General features: G+C 46.4%; 10 non-coding genes and 1 pseudogene across 10 annotated transcripts; all 11 read right to left on the bottom strand.

Annotated features, from left to right (window-relative positions):
* Positions 1 to 1666: 1666 nt before the first annotated feature.
* Positions 1667 to 1857, bottom strand: LOC130322441 (U2 spliceosomal RNA). Its single transcript, XR_008867953.1, has one exon. It is a non-coding gene; the product is annotated as a U2 spliceosomal RNA (small nuclear RNA).
* A 2092-nt stretch (positions 1858 to 3949) lies between these two features.
* LOC130322439 (U2 spliceosomal RNA) lies at positions 3950 to 4140 on the bottom strand. The gene has a single exon (XR_008867951.1). It is a non-coding gene; the product is annotated as a U2 spliceosomal RNA (small nuclear RNA).
* Positions 4141 to 6223: 2083 nt separating this feature from the next.
* LOC130322438 (U2 spliceosomal RNA) lies at positions 6224 to 6414 on the bottom strand. The gene has a single exon (XR_008867950.1). It is a non-coding gene; the product is annotated as a U2 spliceosomal RNA (small nuclear RNA).
* Positions 6415 to 8512: 2098 nt separating this feature from the next.
* LOC130322437 (U2 spliceosomal RNA) lies at positions 8513 to 8703 on the bottom strand. Its single transcript, XR_008867949.1, has one exon. It is a non-coding gene; the product is annotated as a U2 spliceosomal RNA (small nuclear RNA).
* A 2100-nt stretch (positions 8704 to 10803) lies between these two features.
* LOC130322444 (U2 spliceosomal RNA) lies at positions 10804 to 11001 on the bottom strand. Its single transcript, XR_008867955.1, has one exon. It is a non-coding gene; the product is annotated as a U2 spliceosomal RNA (small nuclear RNA).
* Positions 11002 to 11696: 695 nt separating this feature from the next.
* LOC130322445 (U2 spliceosomal RNA) lies at positions 11697 to 11856 on the bottom strand (annotated as a pseudogene).
* A 2100-nt stretch (positions 11857 to 13956) lies between these two features.
* On the bottom strand, positions 13957 to 14147 carry LOC130322436 (U2 spliceosomal RNA). The gene has a single exon (XR_008867948.1). It is a non-coding gene; the product is annotated as a U2 spliceosomal RNA (small nuclear RNA).
* Positions 14148 to 16248: 2101 nt separating this feature from the next.
* LOC130322435 (U2 spliceosomal RNA) lies at positions 16249 to 16439 on the bottom strand. The gene has a single exon (XR_008867947.1). It is a non-coding gene; the product is annotated as a U2 spliceosomal RNA (small nuclear RNA).
* A 2104-nt stretch (positions 16440 to 18543) lies between these two features.
* On the bottom strand, positions 18544 to 18734 carry LOC130322434 (U2 spliceosomal RNA). Its single transcript, XR_008867946.1, has one exon. It is a non-coding gene; the product is annotated as a U2 spliceosomal RNA (small nuclear RNA).
* Positions 18735 to 20828: 2094 nt separating this feature from the next.
* LOC130322433 (U2 spliceosomal RNA) lies at positions 20829 to 21019 on the bottom strand. The gene has a single exon (XR_008867945.1). It is a non-coding gene; the product is annotated as a U2 spliceosomal RNA (small nuclear RNA).
* Positions 21020 to 23113: 2094 nt separating this feature from the next.
* Positions 23114 to 23304, bottom strand: LOC130322432 (U2 spliceosomal RNA). The gene has a single exon (XR_008867944.1). It is a non-coding gene; the product is annotated as a U2 spliceosomal RNA (small nuclear RNA).
* Between the last annotated feature and the right edge of the window lie 869 nt (positions 23305 to 24173).

Here is a 24173-nt window from a genome sequence, read left to right as displayed (position 1 = left end):
AAATCCGGGTTATTTGACAACCTATGGCGGTGATGGTTCTGCTCAGGCAGAGCAGTGCTGATGCTCCTCATAAAGCTGTCGCTGCTGTGAAGGTTCTAGGTGACATCACAAATCCCTTTGGTTACATACACAACAAAGCTGGGTTGTTGTTGTTTACACTCTGCAAGGCCTGTGGAAGTGAGTGACATCATAGCACTGTAGTTCTGAGGGTTCTAGATGGATGCAACAATCTCCTGTTGCTTCTATGAAGGCCGTAATAGACGACATCACCAAACAGCTCCATAGTCACATACACAGCAAAGGAGAGATGTTGTTTACACCTAGTGATGTCAGTGGTATTGAGTGACATCACAGCACAGTGCTAAGGCTCCTGGGCCTGGACACAGCAGCGGCTGCAATATCTCAACGGAGAATACGTTTATATCTATGTGTGTGTGTGCGCATATATATATATATATATATATATATATATATATATATATATATATATATTTCTCCGCCGAAATCACTTTTAAACCCATTTCCACCTTTTTTTCCCTTCTCTTCCTCTTACTTTTTTTTCACGTTTTTTTACGTTTTTCTCCTTTTCGCCTCTTTTCTGGGCGTATTATTCTTCTTTTTCTTCTTTTTTTTCGTCTAATGCATACCCCATCAGTGCAGCAATGCTTATTCAATACCGCCAGCAGATGGAGACACTGGGGGATAATTTTCTAAGGATTTATACTGATTTTTCCTGTCTGAATTTGTCGCACAGAAAGTTGCAGGCCAAATATGTGTGACATTTCTGCGACTTTAGCTTCTAGAGCATTTTTACAACATTATACATAGGTGCTGAATACATAAAAAGCGACTGTTCAGCGACAGACAAGTCGCATCGGCTGAAAGTAGGCCAGAATGTCAGTCCATGTTGGAGCAGGTTTAGATACAGTCTAAAGCATAGATCTCAAAGTCTGTGCACAGAATTTAGCAAGGGCCTCGCACCTTCTGATGCATCAGGTAGGTGCACAATAGCATAGCCTAACCCTCTGTACTTTGGTCTATATTGATGCGGGACATAGACAGCCAGCTGATGACCAATCCATTAGTGCAATGGATGGCTGGAAGCATTTGTCTTTGCCTTTGCAATACCACAGAAGCAATGCATGGTCAATGTACAGCAATGACACACCTGTGTGAACAGCCAGGAGACCCCCCCCCCCCCCCATGTTATGTTACATAGTTACATAGTTAGTACGGTCGAAAAAAGACATATGTCCATCACGTTCAACCAGGGAATTAAGGGGTAGGGGTGTGGCGCGATATTGGGGAAGGGATGAGATTTTATATTTCTTCATAAGCATTAATCTTATTTTGTCAATTAGGAACATTCAGCACCCACCCGCTATCAAGGCAGCTGCCTATCATGTCATGCCCTACCTGCACAGGTGTGCTGGCTACTCAAATGATCCAATTAAGGAGGCCATTTAGTCAGCAGCAGCAGAAGTCCTGTGCCTGGACGCTCCAACAGGGGCCAGACACAAGCAGAAGCAGAAGCAGCAGAAGCAGCAGCAGCACCACCTTTTGTTTTTTGGCTGCAGCAGCAGCAAGGCCCACAGGGCTGGCTAGCTGGCTAGCCAGCAAGCAGGTAGCAATGAAAGTAGGAATCTTTCTTTTTAACCCTGTAAGGGGGTGGTGCACTGTACCCGAAGATACTGCCATATCGGGTCAATGCATAGGGCGACGGAAGCAAGCTTCGAAATCGGCCCCCGTTCTCAAAAATCCATTTAATATATGGTCCCCAGATAGGGGACGTATCAGATATTAAACTGATAAGAACAGATACTACACTTGATCTTAGCCAAAAGGCCGAGAAGCGATAACCGTGAAAGGGGCGGGCCCAACAAGGTCCCCTTCATGGGCACTATCACTGCTTGCTGTCAGGGAGGCTGCCAGACAATTTTCCATGCACACTCTGGGCTGGGGGGCAGTCAACCACCAGTACACACAGCAGAACCTAAACCCATACCATTATTGCTAAGCAGCAAGACAGGGGCCCATTGCACTCCCACGGGGCCTTTTTAAATGCAATCCATAACCCGGATTTGCCAGGAACCCTTCTTACTCCTCCTACTTGCATGTGACACTGGGCTTAGGATCTGCATAGGAAACACACACACAAGCACACACCTACCTTTGTTGCCTGCAGATGCCTCCTTGGCTGTCCCCAAACGGTATCAAACCAACACCCACGGGAAGCTGTAAGCATAGAGGACATGCCTGCACCCCATTGGACTTACCTGTGTGGGTTAAATCCGGGTTATTTGACAACCTATGGCGGTGATGGTTCTGCTCAGGCAGAGCAGTGCTGATGCTCCTCATAAAGCTGTCGCTGCTGTGAAGGTTCTAGGTGACATCACAAATCCCTTTGGTTACATACACAACAAAGCTGGGTTGTTGTTGTTTACACTCTGCAAGGCCTGTGGAAGTGAGTGACATCATAGCACTGTAGTTCTGAGGGTTCAAGATGGATGCAACAATCTCCTGTTGCTTCTATGAATGCCGTAATAGACGACATCACCAAACAGCTCCATAGTCACATACACAGCAAAGGAGAGATGTTGTTTACACCTAGTGATGTCAGTGGTATTGAGTGACATCACAGCACAGTGCTAAGGCTCCTGGGCCTGGACACAGCAGCGGCTGCAATATCTCAACGGAGAATACGTTTATATCTATGTGTGTGTGTGCGCATATATATATATATATATATATATATATATATATATATATATATATTCTCCGCCGAAATCACTTTTAAACCCATTTCCACCTTTTTTTCCCTTCTCTTCCTCTTACTTTTTTTTCACGTTTTTTTACGTTTTTCTCCTTTTCGCCTCTTTTCTGGGCGTATTATTCTTCTTTTTCTTCTTTTTTTTCGTCTAATGCATACCCCATCAGTGCAGCAATGCTTATTCAATACCGCCAGCAGATGGAGACACTGGGGGATAATTTTCTAAGGATTTATACTGATTTTTCCTGTCTGAATTTGTCGCACAGAAAGTTGCAGGCCAAATATGTGTGACATTTCTGCGACTTTAGCTTCTAGAGCATTTTTACAACATTATACATAGGTGCTGAATACATAAAAAGCGACTGTTCAGCGACAGACAAGTCGCATCGGCTGAAAGTAGGCCAGAATGTCAGTCCATGTTGGAGCAGGTTTAGATACAGTCTAAAGCATAGATCTCAAAGTCTGTGCACAGAATTTAGCAAGGGCCTCGCACCTTCTGATGCATCAGGTAGGTGCACAATAGCATAGCCTAACCCTCTGTACTTTGGTCTATATTGATGCGGGACATAGACAGCCAGCTGATGACCAATCCATTAGTGCAATGGATGGCTGGAAGCATTTGTCTTTGCCTTTGCAATACCACAGAAGCAATGCATGGTCAATGTACAGCAATGACACACCTGTGTGAACAGCCAGGAGACCCCCCCCCCCCCCCCATGTTATGTTACATAGTTACATAGTTAGTACGGTCGAAAAAAGACATATGTCCATCACGTTCAACCAGGGAATTAAGGGGTAGGGGTGTGGCGCGATATTGGGGAAGGGATGAGATTTTATATTTCTTCATAAGCATTAATCTTATTTTGTCAATTAGGAACATTCAGCACCCACCCGCTATCAAGGCAGCTGCCTATCATGTCATGCCCTACCTGCACAGGTGTGCTGGCTACTCAAATGATCCAATTAAGGAGGCCATTTAGTCAGCAGCAGCAGAAGTCCTGTGCCTGGACGCTCCAACAGGGGCCAGACACAAGCAGAAGCAGAAGCAGCAGAAGCAGCAGCAGCACCACCTTTTGTTTTTTGGCTGCAGCAGCAGCAAGGCCCACAGGGCTGGCTAGCTGGCTAGCCAGCAAGCAGGTAGCAATGAAAGTAGGAATCTTTCTTTTTAACCCTGTAAGGGGGTGGTGCACTGTACCCGAAGATACTGCCATATCGGGTCAATGCATAGGGCGACGGAAGCAAGCTTCGAAATCGGCCCCCGTTCTCAAAAATCCATTTAATATATGGTCCCCAGATAGGGGACGTATCAGATATTAAACTGATAAGAACAGATACTACACTTGATCTTAGCCAAAAGGCCGAGAAGCGATAACCGTGAAAGGGGCGGGCCCAACAAGGTCCCCTTCATGGGCACTATCACTGCTTGCTGTCAGGGAGGCTGCCAGACAATTTTCCATGCACACTCTGGGCTGGGGGGCAGTCAACCACCAGTACACACAGCAGAACCTAAACCCATACCATTATTGCTAAGCAGCAAGACAGGGGCCCATTGCACTCCCACGGGGCCTTTTTAAATGCAATCCATAACCCGGATTTGCCAGGAACCCTTCTTACTCCTCCTACTTGCATGTGACACTGGGCTTAGGATCTGCATAGGAAACACACACACAAGCACACACCTACCTTTGTTGCCTGCAGATGCCTCCTTGGCTGTCCCCAAACGGTATCAAACCAACACCCACGGGAAGCTGTAAGCATAGAGGACATGCCTGCACCCCATTGGACTTACCTGTGTGGGTTAAATCCGGGTTATTTGACAACCTATGGCGGTGATGGTTCTGCTCAGGCAGAGCAGTGCTGATGCTCCTCATAAAGCTGTCGCTGCTGTGAAGGTTCTAGGTGACATCACAAATCCCTTTGGTTACATACACAACAAAGCTGGGTTGTTGTTGTTTACACTCTGCAAGGCCTGTGGAAGTGAGTGACATCATAGCACTGTAGTTCTGAGGGTTCAAGATGGATGCAACAATCTCCTGTTGCTTCTATGAAGGCCGTAATAGACGACATCACCAAACAGCTCCATAGTCACATACACAGCAAAGGAGAGATGTTGTTTACACCTAGTGATGTCAGTGGTATTGAGTGACATCACAGCACAGTGCTAAGGCTCCTGGGCCTGGACACAGCAGCGGCTGCAATATCTCAACGGAGAATACGTTTATATCTATGTGTGTGTGTGCGCATATATATATATATATATATATATATATATATATATTTCTCCGCCGAAATCACTTTTAAACCCATTTCCACCTTTTTTTCCCTTCTCTTCCTCTTACTTTTTTTTCACGTTTTTTTACGTTTTTCTCCTTTTCGCCTCTTTTCTGGGCGTATTATTCTTCTTTTTCTTCTTTTTTTTCGTCTAATGCATACCCCATCAGTGCAGCAATGCTTATTCAATACCGCCAGCAGATGGAGACACTGGGGGATAATTTTCTAAGGATTTATACTGATTTTTCCTGTCTGAATTTGTCGCACAGAAAGTTGCAGGCCAAATATGTGTGACATTTCTGCGACTTTAGCTTCTAGAGCATTTTTACAACATTATACATAGGTGCTGAATACATAAAAAGCGACTGTTCAGCGACAGACAAGTCGCATCGGCTGAAAGTAGGCCAGAATGTCAGTCCATGTTGGAGCAGGTTTAGATACAGTCTAAAGCATAGATCTCAAAGTCTGTGCACAGAATTTAGCAAGGGCCTCGCACCTTCTGATGCATCAGGTAGGTGCACAATAGCATAGCCTAACCCTCTGTACTTTGGTCTATATTGATGCGGGACATAGACAGCCAGCTGATGACCAATCCATTAGTGCAATGGATGGCTGGAAGCATTTGTCTTTGCCTTTGCAATACCACAGAAGCAATGCATGGTCAATGTACAGCAATGACACACCTGTGTGAACAGCCAGGAGACCCCCCCCCCCCCCCCATGTTATGTTACATAGTTACATAGTTAGTACGGTCGAAAAAAGACATATGTCCATCACGTTCAACCAGGGAATTAAGGGGTAGGGGTGTGGCGCGATATTGGGGAAGGGATGAGATTTTATATTTCTTCATAAGCATTAATCTTATTTTGTCAATTAGGAACATTCAGCACCCACCCGCTATCAAGGCAGCTGCCTATCATGTCATGCCCTACCTGCACAGGTGTGCTGGCTACTCAAATGATCCAATTAAGGAGGCCATTTAGTCAGCAGCAGCAGAAGTCCTGTGCCTGGACGCTCCAACAGGGGCCAGACACAAGCAGAAGCAGAAGCAGCAGAAGCAGCAGCAGCACCACCTTTTGTTTTTTGGCTGCAGCAGCAGCAAGGCCCACAGGGCTGGCTAGCTGGCTAGCCAGCAAGCAGGTAGCAATGAAAGTAGGAATCTTTCTTTTTAACCCTGTAAGGGGGTGGTGCACTGTACCCGAAGATACTGCCATATCGGGTCAATGCATAGGGCGACGGAAGCAAGCTTCGAAATCGGCCCCCGTTCTCAAAAATCCATTTAATATATGGTCCCCAGATAGGGGACGTATCAGATATTAAACTGATAAGAACAGATACTACACTTGATCTTAGCCAAAAGGCCGAGAAGCGATAACCGTGAAAGGGGCGGGCCCAACAAGGTCCCCTTCATGGGCACTATCACTGCTTGCTGTCAGGGAGGCTGCCAGACAATTTTCCATGCACACTCTGGGCTGGGGGGCAGTCAACCACCAGTACACACAGCAGAACCTAAACCCATACCATTATTGCTAAGCAGCAAGACAGGGGCCCATTGCACTCCCACGGGGCCTTTTTAAATGCAATCCATAACCCGGATTTGCCAGGAACCCTTCTTACTCCTCCTACTTGCATGTGACACTGGGCTTAGGATCTGCATAGGAAACACACACACAAGCACACACCTACCTTTGTTGCCTGCAGATGCCTCCTTGGCTGTCCCCAAACGGTATCAAACCAACACCCACGGGAAGCTGTAAGCATAGAGGACATGCCTGCACCCCATTGGACTTACCTGTGTGGGTTAAATCCGGGTTATTTGACAACCTATGGCGGTGATGGTTCTGCTCAGGCAGAGCAGTGCTGATGCTCCTCATAAAGCTGTCGCTGCTGTGAAGGTTCTAGGTGACATCACAAATCCCTTTGGTTACATACACAACAAAGCTGGGTTGTTGTTGTTTACACTCTGCAAGGCCTGTGGAAGTGAGTGACATCATAGCACTGTAGTTCTGAGGGTTCAAGATGGATGCAACAATCTCCTGTTGCTTCTATGAAGGCCGTAATAGACGACATCACCAAACAGCTCCATAGTCACATACACAGCAAAGGAGAGATGTTGTTTACACCTAGTGATGTCAGTGGTATTGAGTGACATCACAGCACAGTGCTAAGGCTCCTGGGCCTGGACACAGCAGCGGCTGCAATATCTCAACGGAGAATACGTTTATATCTATGTGTGTGTGTGCGCATATATATATATATATATATATATATATATATATATATATATATATATTTCTCCGCCGAAATCACTTTTAAACCCATTTCCACCTTTTTTTCCCTTCTCTTCCTCTTACTTTTTTTTCACGTTTTTTTACGTTTTTCTCCTTTTCGCCTCTTTTCTGGGCGTATTATTCTTCTTTTTCTTCTTTTTTTTCGTCTAATGCATACCCCATCAGTGCAGCAATGCTTATTCAATACCGCCAGCAGATGGAGACACTGGGGGATAATTTTCTAAGGATTTATACTGATTTTTCCTGTCTGAATTTGTCGCACAGAAAGTTGCAGGCCAAATATGTGTGACATTTCTGCGACTTTAGCTTCTAGAGCATTTTTACAACATTATACATAGGTGCTGAATACATAAAAAGCGACTGTTCAGCGACAGACAAGTCGCATCGGCTGAAAGTAGGCCAGAATGTCAGTCCATGTTGGAGCAGGTTTAGATACAGTCTAAAGCATAGATCTCAAAGTCTGTGCACAGAATTTAGCAAGGGCCTCGCACCTTCTGATGCATCAGGTAGGTGCACAATAGCATAGCCTAACCCTCTGTACTTTGGTCTATATTGATGCGGGACATAGACAGCCAGCTGATGACCAATCCATTAGTGCAATGGATGGCTGGAAGCATTTGTCTTTGCCTTTGCAATACCACAGAAGCAATGCATGGTCAATGTACAGCAATGACACACCTGTGTGAACAGCCAGGAGACCCCCCCCCCCCCCCCCCCATGTTATGTTACATAGTTACATAGTTAGTACGGTCGAAAAAAGACATATGTCCATCACGTTCAACCAGGGAATTAAGGGGTAGGGGTGTGGCGCGATATTGGGGAAGGGATGAGATTTTATATTTCTTCATAAGCATTAATCTTATTTTGTCAATTAGGAACATTCAGCACCCACCCGCTATCAAGGCAGCTGCCTATCATGTCATGCCCTACCTGCACAGGTGTGCTGGCTACTCAAATGATCCAATTAAGGAGGCCATTTAGTCAGCAGCAGCAGAAGTCCTGTGCCTGGACGCTCCAACAGGGGCCAGACACAAGCAGAAGCAGAAGCAGCAGAAGCAGCAGCAGCACCACCTTTTGTTTTTTGGCTGCAGCAGCAGCAAGGCCCACAGGGCTGGCTAGCTGGCTAGCCAGCAAGCAGGTAGCAATGAAAGTAGGAATCTTTCTTTTTAACCCTGTAAGGGGGTGGTGCACTGTACCCGAAGATACTGCCATATCGGGTCAATGCATAGGGCGACGGAAGCAAGCTTCGAAATCGGCCCCCGTTCTCAAAAATCCATTTAATATATGGTCCCCAGATAGGGGACGTATCAGATATTAAACTGATAAGAACAGATACTACACTTGATCTTAGCCAAAAGGCCGAGAAGCGATAACCGTGAAAGGGGCGGGCCCAACAAGGTCCCCTTCATGGGCACTATCACTGCTTGCTGTCAGGGAGGCTGCCAGACAATTTTCCATGCACACTCTGGGCTGGGGGGCAGTCAACCACCAGTACACACAGCAGAACCTAAACCCATACCATTATTGCTAAGCAGCAAGACAGGGGCCCATTGCACTCCCACGGGGCCTTTTTAAATGCAATCCATAACCCGGATTTGCCAGGAACCCTTCTTACTCCTCCTACTTGCATGTGACACTGGGCTTAGGATCTGCATAGGAAACACACACACAAGCACACACCTACCTTTGTTGCCTGCAGATGCCTCCTTGGCTGTCCCCAAACGGTATCAAACCAACACCCACGGGAAGCTGTAAGCATAGAGGACATGCCTGCACCCCATTGGACTTACCTGTGTGGGTTAAATCCGGGTTATTTGACAACCTATGGCGGTGATGGTTCTGCTCAGGCAGAGCAGTGCTGATGCTCCTCATAAAGCTGTCGCTGCTGTGAAGGTTCTAGGTGACATCACAAATCCCTTTGGTTACATACACAACAAAGCTGGGTTGTTGTTGTTTACACTCTGCAAGGCCTGTGGAAGTGAGTGACATCATAGCACTGTAGTTCTGAGGGTTCAAGATGGATGCAACAATCTCCTGTTGCTTCTATGAAGGCCGTAATAGACGACATCACCAAACAGCTCCATAGTCACATACACAGCAAAGGAGAGATGTTGTTTACACCTAGTGATGTCAGTGGTATTGAGTGACATCACAGCACAGTGCTAAGGCTCCTGGGCCTGGACACAGCAGCGGCTGCAATATCTCAACGGAGAATACGTTTATATCTATGTGTGTGTGTGCGCATATATATATATATATATATATATATATATATATATATATATATATTTCTCCGCCGAAATCACTTTTAAACCCATTTCCACCTTTTTTTCCCTTCTCTTCCTCTTACTTTTTTTTCACGTTTTTTTACGTTTTTCTCCTTTTCGCCTCTTTTCTGGGCGTATTATTCTTCTTTTTCTTCTTTTTTTTCGTCTAATGCATACCCCATCAGTGCAGCAATGCTTATTCAATACCGCCAGCAGATGGAGACACTGGGGGATAATTTTCTAAGGATTTATACTGATTTTTCCTGTCTGAATTTGTCGCACAGAAAGTTGCAGGCCAAATATGTGTGACATTTCTGCGACTTTAGCTTCTAGAGCATTTTTACAACATTATACATAGGTGCTGAATACATAAAAAGCGACTGTTCAGCGACAGACAAGTCGCATCGGCTGAAAGTAGGCCAGAATGTCAGTCCATGTTGGAGCAGGTTTAGATACAGTCTAAAGCATAGATCTCAAAGTCTGTGCACAGAATTTAGCAAGGGCCTCGCACCTTCTGATGCATCAGGTAGGTGCACAATAGCATAGCCTAACCCTCTGTACTTTGGTCTATATTGATGCGGGACATAGACAGCCAGCTGATGACCAATCCATTAGTGCAATGGATGGCTGGAAGCATTTGTCTTTGCCTTTGCAATACCACAGAAGCAATGCATGGTCAATGTACAGCAATGACACACCTGTGTGAACAGCCAGGAGACCCACCCCCCCCCCCCCCGCCACATTTTATGTTACATAGTTACATAGTTAGTACGGTCGAAAAAAGACATATGTCCATCACGTTCAACCAGGGAATTAAGGGGTAGGGGTGTGGCGCGATATTGGGGAAGGGATGAGATTTTATATTTCTTCATAAGCATTAATCTTATTTTGTCAATTAGGAACATTCAGCACCCACCCGCTATCAAGGCAGCTGCCTATCATGTCATGCCCTACCTGCACAGGTGTGCTGGCTACTCAAATGATCCAATTAAGGAGGCCATTTAGTCAGCAGCAGCAGAAGTCCTGTGCCTGGACGCTCCAACAGGGGCCAGACACAAGCAGAAGCAGAAGCAGCAGAAGCAGCAGCAGCACCACCTTTTGTTTTTTGGCTGCAGCAGCAGCAAGGCCCACAGGGCTGGCTAGCTGGCTAGCCAGCAAGCAGGTAGCAATGAAAGTAGGAATCTTTCTTTTTAACCCTGTAAGGGGGTGGTGCACTGTACCCGAAGATACTGCCATATCGGGTCAATGCATAGGGCGACGGAAGCAAGCTTCGAAATCGGCCCCCGTTCTCAAAAATCCATTTAATATATGGTCCCCAGATAGGGGACGTATCAGATATTAAACTGATAAGAACAGATTTTTTTTTTTTTTTTTTTTTTTTTTTTTTTTATCTAAAGCCGAGGAACGTGCTTTCGATTCACCCAAAGTGCAAGAAAAAGTGCAAACGTGTTACACTAAAAAAAACGTGCACAAAGGATGCGGTCTATCGCAAGCCCTTCTCCGATAGGAGAGAGGCCCCCCAACAAACCTTACCCTTCGCCTCCGGACCAAAAGGTACCTGCGAGGTTCCAGGTTCGATGTCCCTTTTCGCCAAAGCTACTAGGGGACCACAAATGCTCCCGGCATCCCCCTTGGCGTTGGCCAAGGTATCTGCCCGCAGAGCCGATTACGGTAGGTACCCTGCCAAAGCAGGGGTACCCGGGGTGTTTGCAGGGAGGTGCGGAACCTCATGGCCACACACACCTCCCCTAGACCGCCAGGAGGGACACCCAGAAGGGCTACCGCATCCTGACAAATCCTGTGAACACACAACACGCAAAAAGTGACACAGTGAGACAAAAAAATAAATAAATAAGTGAATGTGTGCAGATATACTGCCCGGACATCCGGCCGGATCTATAAAAATTTCTCTGATCCTAGCCAGAAGGCCGGGAATCAAGAGGTGAGTGCCACAAGGTGAAGAGATTATGGTGCCCGTGCTTCAACTCAGTGAGCCTATTCTCCCAGTGAGTTTCGGCACCTCGGGGTCACCACTCCCCGAGGCACAAAAGTACCTCGGCTCTAGACCCTCTCAGCCTCATGGCGAGACCCGGAGGGAACAGGTCACATCGGGGCAGCCGTCGAGCTGATTCCTCAGAACCAGCCCCGGAAAGCCCTGGTACACCTGCATCCTCCATGCAGCACCCATCCCCACCAGCATGAAAACTGATAAGAACAGATACTACACTTGATCTTAGCCAAAAGGCCGAGAAGCGATAACCGTGAAAGGGGCGGGCCCAACAAGGTCCCCTTCATGGGCACTATCACTGCTTGCTGTCAGGGAGGCTGCCAGACAATTTTCCATGCACACTCTGGGCTGGGGGGCAGTCAACCACCAGTACACACAGCAGAACCTAAACCCATACCATTATTGCTAAGCAGCAAGACAGGGGCCCATTGCACTCCCACGGGGCCTTTTTAAATGCAATCCATAACCCGGATTTGCCAGGAACCCTTCTTACTCCTCCTACTTGCATGTGACACTGGGCTTAGGATCTGCATAGGAAACACACACACAAGCACACACCTACCTTTGTTGCCTGCAGATGCCTCCTTGGCTGTCCCCAAACGGTATCAAACCAACACCCACGGGAAGCTGTAAGCATAGAGGACATGCCTGCACCCCATTGGACTTACCTGTGTGGGTTAAATCCGGGTTATTTGACAACCTATGGCGGTGATGGTTCTGCTCAGGCAGAGCAGTGCTGATGCTCCTCATAAAGCTGTCGCTGCTGTGAAGGTTCTAGGTGACATCACAAATCCCTTTGGTTACATACACAACAAAGCTGGGTTGTTGTTGTTTACACTCTGCAAGGCCTGTGGAAGTGAGTGACATCATAGCACTGTAGTTCTGAGGGTTCAAGATGGATGCAACAATCTCCTGTTGCTTCTATGAAGGCCGTAATAGACGACATCACCAAACAGCTCCATAGTCACATACACAGCAAAGGAGAGATGTTGTTTACACCTAGTGATGTCAGTGGTATTGAGTGACATCACAGCACAGTGCTAAGGCTCCTGGGCCTGGACACAGCAGCGGCTGCAATATCTCAACGGAGAATACGTTTATATCTATGTGTGTGTGTGCGCATATATATATATATATATATATATATATATATATATATATATATATTTCTCCGCCGAAATCACTTTTAAACCCATTTCCACCTTTTTTTCCCTTCTCTTCCTCTTACTTTTTTTTCACGTTTTTTTACGTTTTTCTCCTTTTCGCCTCTTTTCTGGGCGTATTATTCTTCTTTTTCTTCTTTTTTTTCGTCTAATGCATACCCCATCAGTGCAGCAATGCTTATTCAATACCGCCAGCAGATGGAGACACTGGGGGATAATTTTCTAAGGATTTATACTGATTTTTCCTGTCTGAATTTGTCGCACAGAAAGTTGCAGGCCAAATATGTGTGACATTTCTGCGACTTTAGCTTCTAGAGCATTTTTACAACATTATACATAGGTGCTGAATACATAAAAAGCGACTGTTCAGCGACAGACAAGTCGCATCGGCTGAAAGTAGGCCAGAATGTCAGTCCATGTTGGAGCAGGTTTAGATACAGTCTAAAGCATAGATCTCAAAGTCTGTGCACAGAATTTAGCAAGGGCCTCGCACCTTCTGATGCATCAGGTAGGTGCACAATAGCATAGCCTAACCCTCTGTACTTTGGTCTATATTGATGCGGGACATAGACAGCCAGCTGATGACCAATCCATTAGTGCAATGGATGGCTGGAAGCATTTGTCTTTGCCTTTGCAATACCACAGAAGCAATGCATGGTCAATGTACAGCAATGACACACCTGTGTGAACAGCCAGGAGACCCACCCCCCCCCCCCCCGCCACATTTTATGTTACATAGTTACATAGTTAGTACGGTCGAAAAAAGACATATGTCCATCACGTTCAACCAGGGAATTAAGGGGTAGGGGTGTGGCGCGATATTGGGGAAGGGATGAGATTTTATATTTCTTCATAAGCATTAATCTTATTTTGTCAATTAGGAACATTCAGCACCCACCCGCTATCAAGGCAGCTGCCTATCATGTCATGCCCTACCTGCACAGGTGTGCTGGCTACTCAAATGATCCAATTAAGGAGGCCATTTAGTCAGCAGCAGCAGAAGTCCTGTGCCTGGACGCTCCAACAGGGGCCAGACACAAGCAGAAGCAGAAGCAGCAGAAGCAGCAGCAGCACCACCTTTTGTTTTTTGGCTGCAGCAGCAGCAAGGCCCACAGGGCTGGCTAGCTGGCTAGCCAGCAAGCAGGTAGCAATGAAAGTAGGAATCTTTCTTTTTAACCCTGTAAGGGGGTGGTGCACTGTACCCGAAGATACTGCCATATCGGGTCAATGCATAGGGCGACGGAAGCAAGCTTCGAAATCGGCCCCCGTTCTCAAAAATCCATTTAATATATGGTCCCCAGATAGGGGACGTATCAGATATTAAACTGATAAGAACAGATACTACACTTGATCTTAGCCAAAAGGCCGAGAAGCGATAACCGTGAAAGGGGCGGGCCCAACAAGGTCCCCTTCATGGGCACTATCACTGCTTGCTGTCAGGGAGGCTGCCAGACAATTTTCCATGCACACTCTGGGCTGGGGGGCAGTCAACCACCAGTACACACAGCAGAACCTAAACCCATACCATTATTGCTAAGCAGCAAGACAGGGGCCCATTGCACTCCCACGGGGCCTTTTTAAATGCAATCCATAACCCGGATTTGCCAGGAACCCTTCTTACTCCTCCTACTTGCATGTGACACTGGGCTTAGGATCTGCATAGGAAACACACACACAAGCACACACCTACCTTTGTTGCCTGCAGATGCCTCCTTGGCTGTCCCCAAACGGTATCAAACCAACACCCACGGGAAGCTGTAAGCATAGAGGACATGCCTGCACCCCATTGGACTTACCTGTGTGGGTTAAATCCGGGTTATTTGACAACCTATGGCGGTGATGGTTCTGCTCAGGCAGAGCAGTGCTGATGCTCCTCATAAAGCTGTCGCTGCTGTGAAGGTTCTAGGTGACATCACAAATCCCTTTGGTTACATACACAACAAAGCTGGGTTGTTGTTGTTTACACTCTGCAAGGCCTGTGGAAGTGAGTGACATCATAGCACTGTAGTTCTGAGGGTTCAAGATGGATGCAACAATCTCCTGTTGCTTCTATGAAGGCCGTAATAGACGACATCACCAAACAGCTCCATAGTCACATACACAGCAAAGGAGAGATGTTGTTTACACCTAGTGATGTCAGTGGTATTGAGTGACATCACAGCACAGTGCTAAGGCTCCTGGGCCTGGACACAGCAGCGGCTGCAATATCTCAACGGAGAATACGTTTATATCTATGTGTGTGTGTGCGCATATATATATATATATATATATATATATATATATATATATATATATTCTCCGCCGAAATCACTTTTAAACCCATTTCCACCTTTTTTTCCCTTCTCTTCCTCTTACTTTTTTTTCACGTTTTTTTACGTTTTTCTCCTTTTCGCCTCTTTTCTGGGCGTATTATTCTTCTTTTTCTTCTTTTTTTTCGTCTAATGCATACCCCATCAGTGCAGCAATGCTTATTCAATACCGCCAGCAGATGGAGACACTGGGGGATAATTTTCTAAGGATTTATACTGATTTTTCCTGTCTGAATTTGTCGCACAGAAAGTTGCAGGCCAAATATGTGTGACATTTCTGCGACTTTAGCTTCTAGAGCATTTTTACAACATTATACATAGGTGCTGAATACATAAAAAGCGACTGTTCAGCGACAGACAAGTCGCATCGGCTGAAAGTAGGCCAGAATGTCAGTCCATGTTGGAGCAGGTTTAGATACAGTCTAAAGCATAGATCTCAAAGTCTGTGCACAGAATTTAGCAAGGGCCTCGCACCTTCTGATGCATCAGGTAGGTGCACAATAGCATAGCCTAACCCTCTGTACTTTGGTCTATATTGATGCGGGACATAGACAGCCAGCTGATGACCAATCCATTAGTGCAATGGATGGCTGGAAGCATTTGTCTTTGCCTTTGCAATACCACAGAAGCAATGCATGGTCAATGTACAGCAATGACACACCTGTGTGAACAGCCAGGAGAACCACCCCCCCCCCCCCCCCGCCACATTTTATGTTACATAGTTACATAGTTAGTACGGTCGAAAAAAGACATATGTCCATCACGTTCAACCAGGGAATTAAGGGGTAGGGGTGTGGCGCGATATTGGGGAAGGGATGAGATTTTATATTTCTTCATAAGCATTAATCTTATTTTGTCAATTAGGAACATTCAGCACCCACCCGCTATCAAGGCAGCTGCCTATCATGTCATGCCCTACCTGCACAGGTGTGCTGGCTACTCAAATGATCCAATTAAGGAGGCCATTTAGTCAGCAGCAGCAGAAGTCCTGTGCCTGGACGCTCCAACAGGGGCCAGACACAAGCAGAAGCAGAAGCAGCAGAAGCAGCAGCAGCACCACCTTTTGTTTTTTGGCTGCAGCAGCAGCAAGGCCCACAGGGCTGGCTAGCTGGCTAGCCAGCAAGCAGGTAGCAATGAAAGTAGGAATCTTTCTTTTTAACCCTGTAAGGGGGTGGTGCACTGTACCCGAAGATACTGCCATATCGGGTCAATGCATAGGGCGACGGAAGCAAGCTTCGAAATCGGCCCCCGTTCTCAAAAATCCATTTAATATATGGTCCCCAGATAGGGGACGTATCAGATATTAAACTGATAAGAACAGATACTACACTTGATCTTAGCCAAAAGGCCGAGAAGCGATAACCGTGAAAGGGGCGGGCCCAACAAGGTCCCCTTCATGGGCACTATCACTGCTTGCTGTCAGGGAGGCTGCCAGACAATTTTCCATGCACACTCTGGGCTGGGGGGCAGTCAACCACCAGTACACACAGCAGAACCTAAACCCATACCATTATTGCTAAGCAGCAAGACAGGGGCCCATTGCACTCCCACGGGGCCTTTTTAAATGCAATCCATAACCCGGATTTGCCAGGAACCCTTCTTACTCCTCCTACTTGCATGTGACACTGGGCTTAGGATCTGCATAGGAAACACACACACAAGCACACACCTACCTTTGTTGCCTGCAGATGCCTCCTTGGCTGTCCCCAAACGGTATCAAACCAACACCCACGGGAAGCTGTAAGCATAGAGGACATGCCTGCACCCCATTGGACTTACCTGTGTGGGTTAAATCCGGGTTATTTGACAACCTATGGCGGTGATGGTTCTGCTCAGGCAGAGCAGTGCTGATGCTCCTCATAAAGCTGTCGCTGCTGTGAAGGTTCTAGGTGACATCACAAATCCCTTTGGTTACATACACAACAAAGCTGGGTTGTTGTTGTTTACACTCTGCAAGGCCTGTGGAAGTGAGTGACATCATAGCACTGTAGTTCTGAGGGTTCAAGATGGATGCAACAATCTCCTGTTGCTTCTATGAAGGCCGTAATAGACGACATCACCAAACAGCTCCATAGTCACATACACAGCAAAGGAGAGATGTTGTTTACACCTAGTGATGTCAGTGGTATTGAGTGACATCACAGCACAGTGCTAAGGCTCCTGGGCCTGGACACAGCAGCGGCTGCAATATCTCAACGGAGAATACGTTTATATCTATGTGTGTGTGTGCGCATATATATATATATATATATATATATATATATATATATATATATATATATATTTCTCCGCCGAAATCACTTTTAAACCCATTTCCACCTTTTTTTCCCTTCTCTTCCTCTTACTTTTTTTTCACGTTTTTTTACGTTTTTCTCCTTTTCGCCTCTTTTCTGGGCGTATTATTCTTCTTTTTCTTCTTTTTTTTCGTCTAATGCATACCCCATCAATGCAGCAATGCTTATTCAATACCGCCAGCAGATGGAGACACTGGGGGATAATTTTCTAAGGATTTATACTGATTTTTCCTGTCTGAATTTGTCGCACAGAAAGTTGCAGGCCAAATATGTGTGACATTTCTGCGACTTTAGCTTCTAGAGCATTTTTACAACATTATACATAGGTGCTGAATACATAAAAAGCGACTGTTCAGCGACAGACAAGTCGCATCGGCTGAAAGTAGGCCAGAATGTCAGTCCATGTTGGAGCAGGTTTAGATACAGTCTAAAGCATAGATCTCAAAGTCTGTGCACAGAATTTAGCAAGGGCCTCGCACCTTCTGATGCATCAGGTAGGTGCACAATAGCATAGCCTAACCCTCTGTACTTTGGTCTATATTGATGCGGGACATAGACAGCCAGCTGATGACCAATCCATTAGTGCAATGGATGGCTGGAAGCATTTGTCTTTGCCTTTGCAATACCACAGAAGCAATGCATGGTCAATGTACAGCAATGACACACCTGTGTGAACAGCCAGGAGACCCCCCCCCCCCCCCCCCCCCATGTTATGTTACATAGTTACATAGTTAGTACGGTCGAAAAAAGACATATGTCCATCACGTTCAACCAGGGAATTAAGGGGTAGGGGTGTGGCGCGATATTGGGGAAGGGATGAGATTTTATATTTCTTCATAAGCATTAATCTTATTTTGTCAATTAGGAACATTCAGCACCCACCCGCTATCAAGGCAGCTGCCTATCATGTCATGCCCTACCTGCACAGGTGTGCTGGCTACTCAAATGATCCAATTAAGGAGGCCATTTAGTCAGCAGCAGCAGAAGTCCTGTGCCTGGACGCTCCAACAGGGGCCAGACACAAGCAGAAGCAGAAGCAGCAGAAGCAGCAGCAGCACCACCTTTTGTTTTTTGGCTGCAGCAGCAGCAAGGCCCACAGGGCTGGCTAGCTGGCTAGCCAGCAAGCAGGTAGCAATGAAAGTAGGAATCTTTCTTTTTAACCCTGTAAGGGGGTGGTGCACTGTACCCGAAGATACTGCCATATCGGGTCAATGCATAGGGCGACGGAAGCAAGCTTCGAAATCGGCCCCCGTTCTCAAAAATCCATTTAATATATGGTCCCCAGATAGGGGACGTATCAGATATTAAACTGATAAGAACAGATACTACACTTGATCTTAGCCAAAAGGCCGAGAAGCGATAACCGTGAAAGGGGCGGGCCCAACAAGGTCCCCTTCATGGGCACTATCACTGCTTGCTGTCAGGGAGGCTGCCAGACAATTTTCCATGCACACTCTGGGCTGGGGGGCAGTCAACCACCAGTACACACAGCAGAACCTAAACCCATACCATTATTGCTAAGCAGCAAGACAGGGGCCCATTGCACTCCCACGGGGCCTTTTTAAATGCAATCCATAACCCGGATTTGCCAGGAACCCTTCTTACTCCTCCTACTTGCATGTGACACTGGGCTTAGGATCTGCATAGGAAACACACACACAAGCACACACCTACCTTTGTTGCCTGCAGATGCCTCCTTGGCTGTCCCCAAACGGTATCAAACCAACACCCACGGGAAGCTGTAAGCATAGAGGACATGCCTGCACCCCATTGGACTTACCTGTGTGGGTTAAATCCGGGTTATTTGACAACCTATGGCGGTGATGGTTCTGCTCAGGCAGAGCAGTGCTGATGCTCCTCATAAAGCTGTCGCTGCTGTGAAGGTTCTAGGTGACATCACAAATCCCTCTGGTTACATACACAACAAAGCTGGGTTGTTGTTGTTTACACTCTGCAAGGCCTGTGGAAGTGAGTGACATCATAGCACTGTAGTTCTGAGGGTTCAAGATGGATGCAACAATCTCCTGTTGCTTCTATGAAGGCCGTAATAGACGACATCACCAAACAGCTCCATAGTCACATACACAGCAAAGGAGAGATGTTGTTTACACCTAGTGATGTCAGTGGTATTGAGTGACATCACAGCACAGTGCTAAGGCTCCTGGGCCTGGACACAGCAGCGGCTGCAATATCTCAACGGAGAATACGTTTATATCTATGTGTGTGTGTGCGCATATATATATATATATATATATATATATATATATATATATATATATTTCTCCGCCGAAATCACTTTTAAACCCATTTCCACCTTTTTTTCCCTTCTCTTCCTCTTACTTTTTTTTCACGTTTTTTTACGTTTTTCTCCTTTTCGCCTCTTTTCTGGGCGTATTATTCTTCTTTTTCTTCTTTTTTTTCGTCTAATGCATACCCCATCAGTGCAGCAATGCTTATTCAATACCGCCAGCAGATGGAGACACTGGGGGATAATTTTCTAAGGATTTATACTGATTTTTCCTGTCTGAATTTGTCGCACAGAAAGTTGCAGGCCAAATATGTGTGACATTTCTGCGACTTTAGCTTCTAGAGCATTTTTACAACATTATACATAGGTGCTGAATACATAAAAAGCGACTGTTCAGCGACAGACAAGTCGCATCGGCTGAAAGTAGGCCAGAATGTCAGTCCATGTTGGAGCAGGTTTAGATACAGTCTAAAGCATAGATCTCAAAGTCTGTGCACAGAATTTAGCAAGGGCCTCGCACCTTCTGATGCATCAGGTAGGTGCACAATAGCATAGCCTAACCCTCTGTACTTTGGTCTATATTGATGCGGGACATAGACAGCCAGCTGATGACCAATCCATTAGTGCAATGGATGGCTGGAAGCATTTGTCTTTGCCTTTGCAATACCACAGAAGCAATGCATGGTCAATGTACAGCAATGACACACCTGTGTGAACAGCCAGGAGACCCCCCCCCCCCCCCCCATGTTATGTTACATAGTTACATAGTTAGTACGGTCGAAAAAAGACATATGTCCATCACGTTCAACCAGGGAATTAAGGGGTAGGGGTGTGGCGCGATATTGGGGAAGGGATGAGATTTTATATTTCTTCATAAGCATTAATCTTATTTTGTCAATTAGGAACATTCAGCACCCACCCGCTATCAAGGCAGCTGCCTATCATGTCATGCCCTACCTGCACAGGTGTGCTGGCTACTCAAATGATCCAATTAAGGAGGCCATTTAGTCAGCAGCAGCAGAAGTCCTGTGCCTGGACGCTCCAACAGGGGCCAGACACAAGCAGAAGCAGAAGCAGCAGAAGCAGCAGCAGCACCACCTTTTGTTTTTTGGCTGCAGCAGCAGCAAGGCCCACAGGGCTGGCTAGCTGGCTAGCCAGCAAGCAGGTAGCAATGAAAGTAGGAATCTTTCTTTTTAACCCTGTAAGGGGGTGGTGCACTGTACCCGAAGATACTGCCATATCGGGTCAATGCATAGGGCGACGGAAGCAAGCTTCGAAATCGGCCCCCGTTCTCAAAAATCCATTTAATATATGGTCCCCAGATAGGGGACGTATCAGATATTAAACTGATAAGAACAGATACTACACTTGATCTTAGCCAAAAGGCCGAGAAGCGATAACCGTGAAAGGGGCGGGCCCAACAAGGTCCCCTTCATGGGCACTATCACTGCTTGCTGTCAGGGAGGCTGCCAGACAATTTTCCATGCACACTCTGGGCTGGGGGGCAGTCAACCACCAGTACACACAGCAGAACCTAAACCCATACCATTATTGCTAAGCAGCAAGACAGGGGCCCATTGCACTCCCACGGGGCCTTTTTAAATGCAATCCATAACCCGGATTTGCCAGGAACCCTTCTTACTCCTCCTACTTGCATGTGACACTGGGCTTAGGATCTGCATAGGAAACACACACACAAGCACACACCTACCTTTGTTGCCTGCAGATGCCTCCTTGGCTGTCCCCAAACGGTATCAAACCAACACCCACGGGAAGCTGTAAGCATAGAGGACATGCCTGCACCCCATTGGACTTACCTGTGTGGGTTAAATCCGGGTTATTTGACAACCTATGGCGGTGATGGTTCTGCTCAGGCAGAGCAGTGCTGATGCTCCTCATAAAGCTGTCGCTGCTGTGAAGGTTCTAGGTGACATCACAAATCCCTTTGGTTACATACACAACAAAGCTGGGTTGTTGTTGTTTACACTCTGCAAGGCCTGTGGAAGTGAGTGACATCATAGCACTGTAGTTCTGAGGGTTCAAGATGGATGCAACAATCTCCTGTTGCTTCTATGAAGGCCGTAATAGACGACATCACCAAACAGCTCCATAGTCACATACACAGCAAAGGAGAGATGTTGTTTACACCTAGTGATGTCAGTGGTATTGAGTGACATCACAGCACAGTGCTAAGGCTCCTGGGCCTGGACACAGCAGCGGCTGCAATATCTCAACGGAGAATACGTTTATATCTATGTGTGTGTGTGCGCATATATATATATATATATATATATATATAATATATATATATTTATATTTCTCCGCCGAAATCACTTTTAAACCCATTTCCACCTTTTTTTCCCTTCTCTTCCTCTTACTTTTTTTTCACGTTTTTTTACGTTTTTCTCCTTTTCGCCTCTTTTCTGGGCGTATTATTCTTCTTTTTCTTCTTTTTTTTCGTCTAATGCATACCCCATCAGTGCAGCAATGCTTATTCAATACCGCCAGCAGATGGAGACACTGGGGGATAATTTTCTAAGGATTTATACTGATTTTTCCTGTCTGAATTTGTCGCACAGAAAGTTGCAGGCCAAATATGTGTGACATTTCTGCGACTTTAGCTTCTAGAGCATTTTTACAACATTATACATAGGTGCTGAATACATAAAAAGCGACTGTTCAGCGACAGACAAGTCGCATCGGCTGAAAGTAGGCCAGAATGTCAGTCCATGTTGGAGCAGGTTTAGATACAGTCTAAAGCATAGATCTCAAAGTCTGTGCACAGAATTTAGCAAGGGCCTCGCACCTTCTGATGCATCAGGTAGGTGCACAATAGCATAGCCTAACCCTCTGTACTTTGGTCTATATTGATGCGGGACATAGACAGCCAGCTGATGACCAATCCATTAGTGCAATGGATGGCTGGAAGCATTTGTCTTTGCCTTTGCAATACCACAGAAGCAATGCATGGTGAATGTACAGCAATGACACACCTGTGTGAACAGCCAGGAGACCCCCCCCCCCCCCCCATGTTATGTTACATAGTTACATAGTTAGTACGGTCGAAAAAAGACATATGTCCATCACGTTCAACCAGGGAATTAAGGGGTAGGGGTGTGGCGCGATATTGGGGAAGGGATGAGATTTTATATTTCTTCATAAGCATTAATCTTATTTTGTCAATTAGGAACATTCAGCACCCACCCGCTATCAAGGCAGCTGCCTATCATGTCATGCCCTACCTGCACAGGTGTGCTGGCTACTCAAATGATCCAATTAAGGAGGCCATTTAGTCAGCAGCAGCAGAAGTCCTGTGCCTGGACGCTCCAACAGGGGCCAGACACAAGCAGAAGCAGAAGCAGCAGAAGCAGCAGCAGCACCACCTTTTGTTTTTTGGCTGCAGCAGCAGCAAGGCCCACAGGGCTGGCTAGCTGGCTAGCCAGCAAGCAGGTAGCAATGAAAGTAGGAATCTTTCTTTTTAACCCTGTAAGGGGGTGGTGCACTGTACCCGAAGATACTGCCATATCGGGTCAATGCATAGGGCGACGGAAGCAAGCTTCGAAATCGGCCCCCGTTCTCAAAAATCCATTTAATATATGGTCCCCAGATAGGGGACGTATCAGATATTAAACTGATAAGAACAGATACTACACTTGATCTTAGCCAAAAGGCCGAGAAGCGATAACCGTGAAAGGGGCGGGCCCAACAAGGTCCCCTTCATGGGCACTATCACTGCTTGCTGTCAGGGAGGCTGCCAGACAATTTTCCATGCACACTCTGGGCTGGGGGGCAGTCAACCACCAGTACACACAGCAGAACCTAAACCCATACCATTATTGCTAAGCAGCAAGACAGGGGCCCATTGCACTCCCACGGGGCCTTTTTAAATGCAATCCATAACCCGGATTTGCCAGGAACCCTTCTTACTCCTCCTACTTGCATGTGACACTGGGCTTAGGATCTGCATAGGAAACACACACACAAGCACACACCTACCTTTGTTGCCTGCAGATGCCTCCTTGGCTGTCCCCAAACGGTATCAAACCAACACCCACGGGAAGCTGTAAGCATAGAGGACATGCCTGCACCCCATTGGACTTACCTGTGTGGGTTAAATCCGGGTTATTTGACAACCTATGGCGGTGATGGTTCTGCTCAGGCAGAGCAGTGCTGATGCTCCTCATAAAGCTGTCGCTGCTGTGAAGGTTCTAGGTGACATCACAAATCCCTTTGGTTACATACACAACAAAGCTGGGTTGTTGTTGTTTACACTCTGCAAGGCCTGTGGAAGTGAGTGACATCATAGCACTGTAGTTCTGAGGGTTCAAGATGGATGCAACAATCTCCTGTTGCTTCTATGAAGGCCGTAATAGACGACATCACCAAACAGCTCCATAGTCACATACACAGCAAAGGAGAGATGTTGTTTACACCTAGTGATGTCAGTGGTATTGAGTGACATCACAGCACAGTGCTAAGGCTCCTGGGCCTGGACACAGCAGCGGCTGCAATATCTCAACGGAGAATACGTTTATATCTATGTGTGTGTGTG

Source organism: Hyla sarda, unplaced genomic scaffold (assembly GCF_029499605.1).
Source record: "Hyla sarda isolate aHylSar1 unplaced genomic scaffold, aHylSar1.hap1 scaffold_2335, whole genome shotgun sequence".
NCBI classification, from domain to species: domain Eukaryota; kingdom Metazoa; phylum Chordata; class Amphibia; order Anura; family Hylidae; genus Hyla; species Hyla sarda.
The sequence above is the reverse complement of the archived record's forward strand: the minus strand, read 5'-3'. Positions and strand labels throughout refer to the sequence as shown.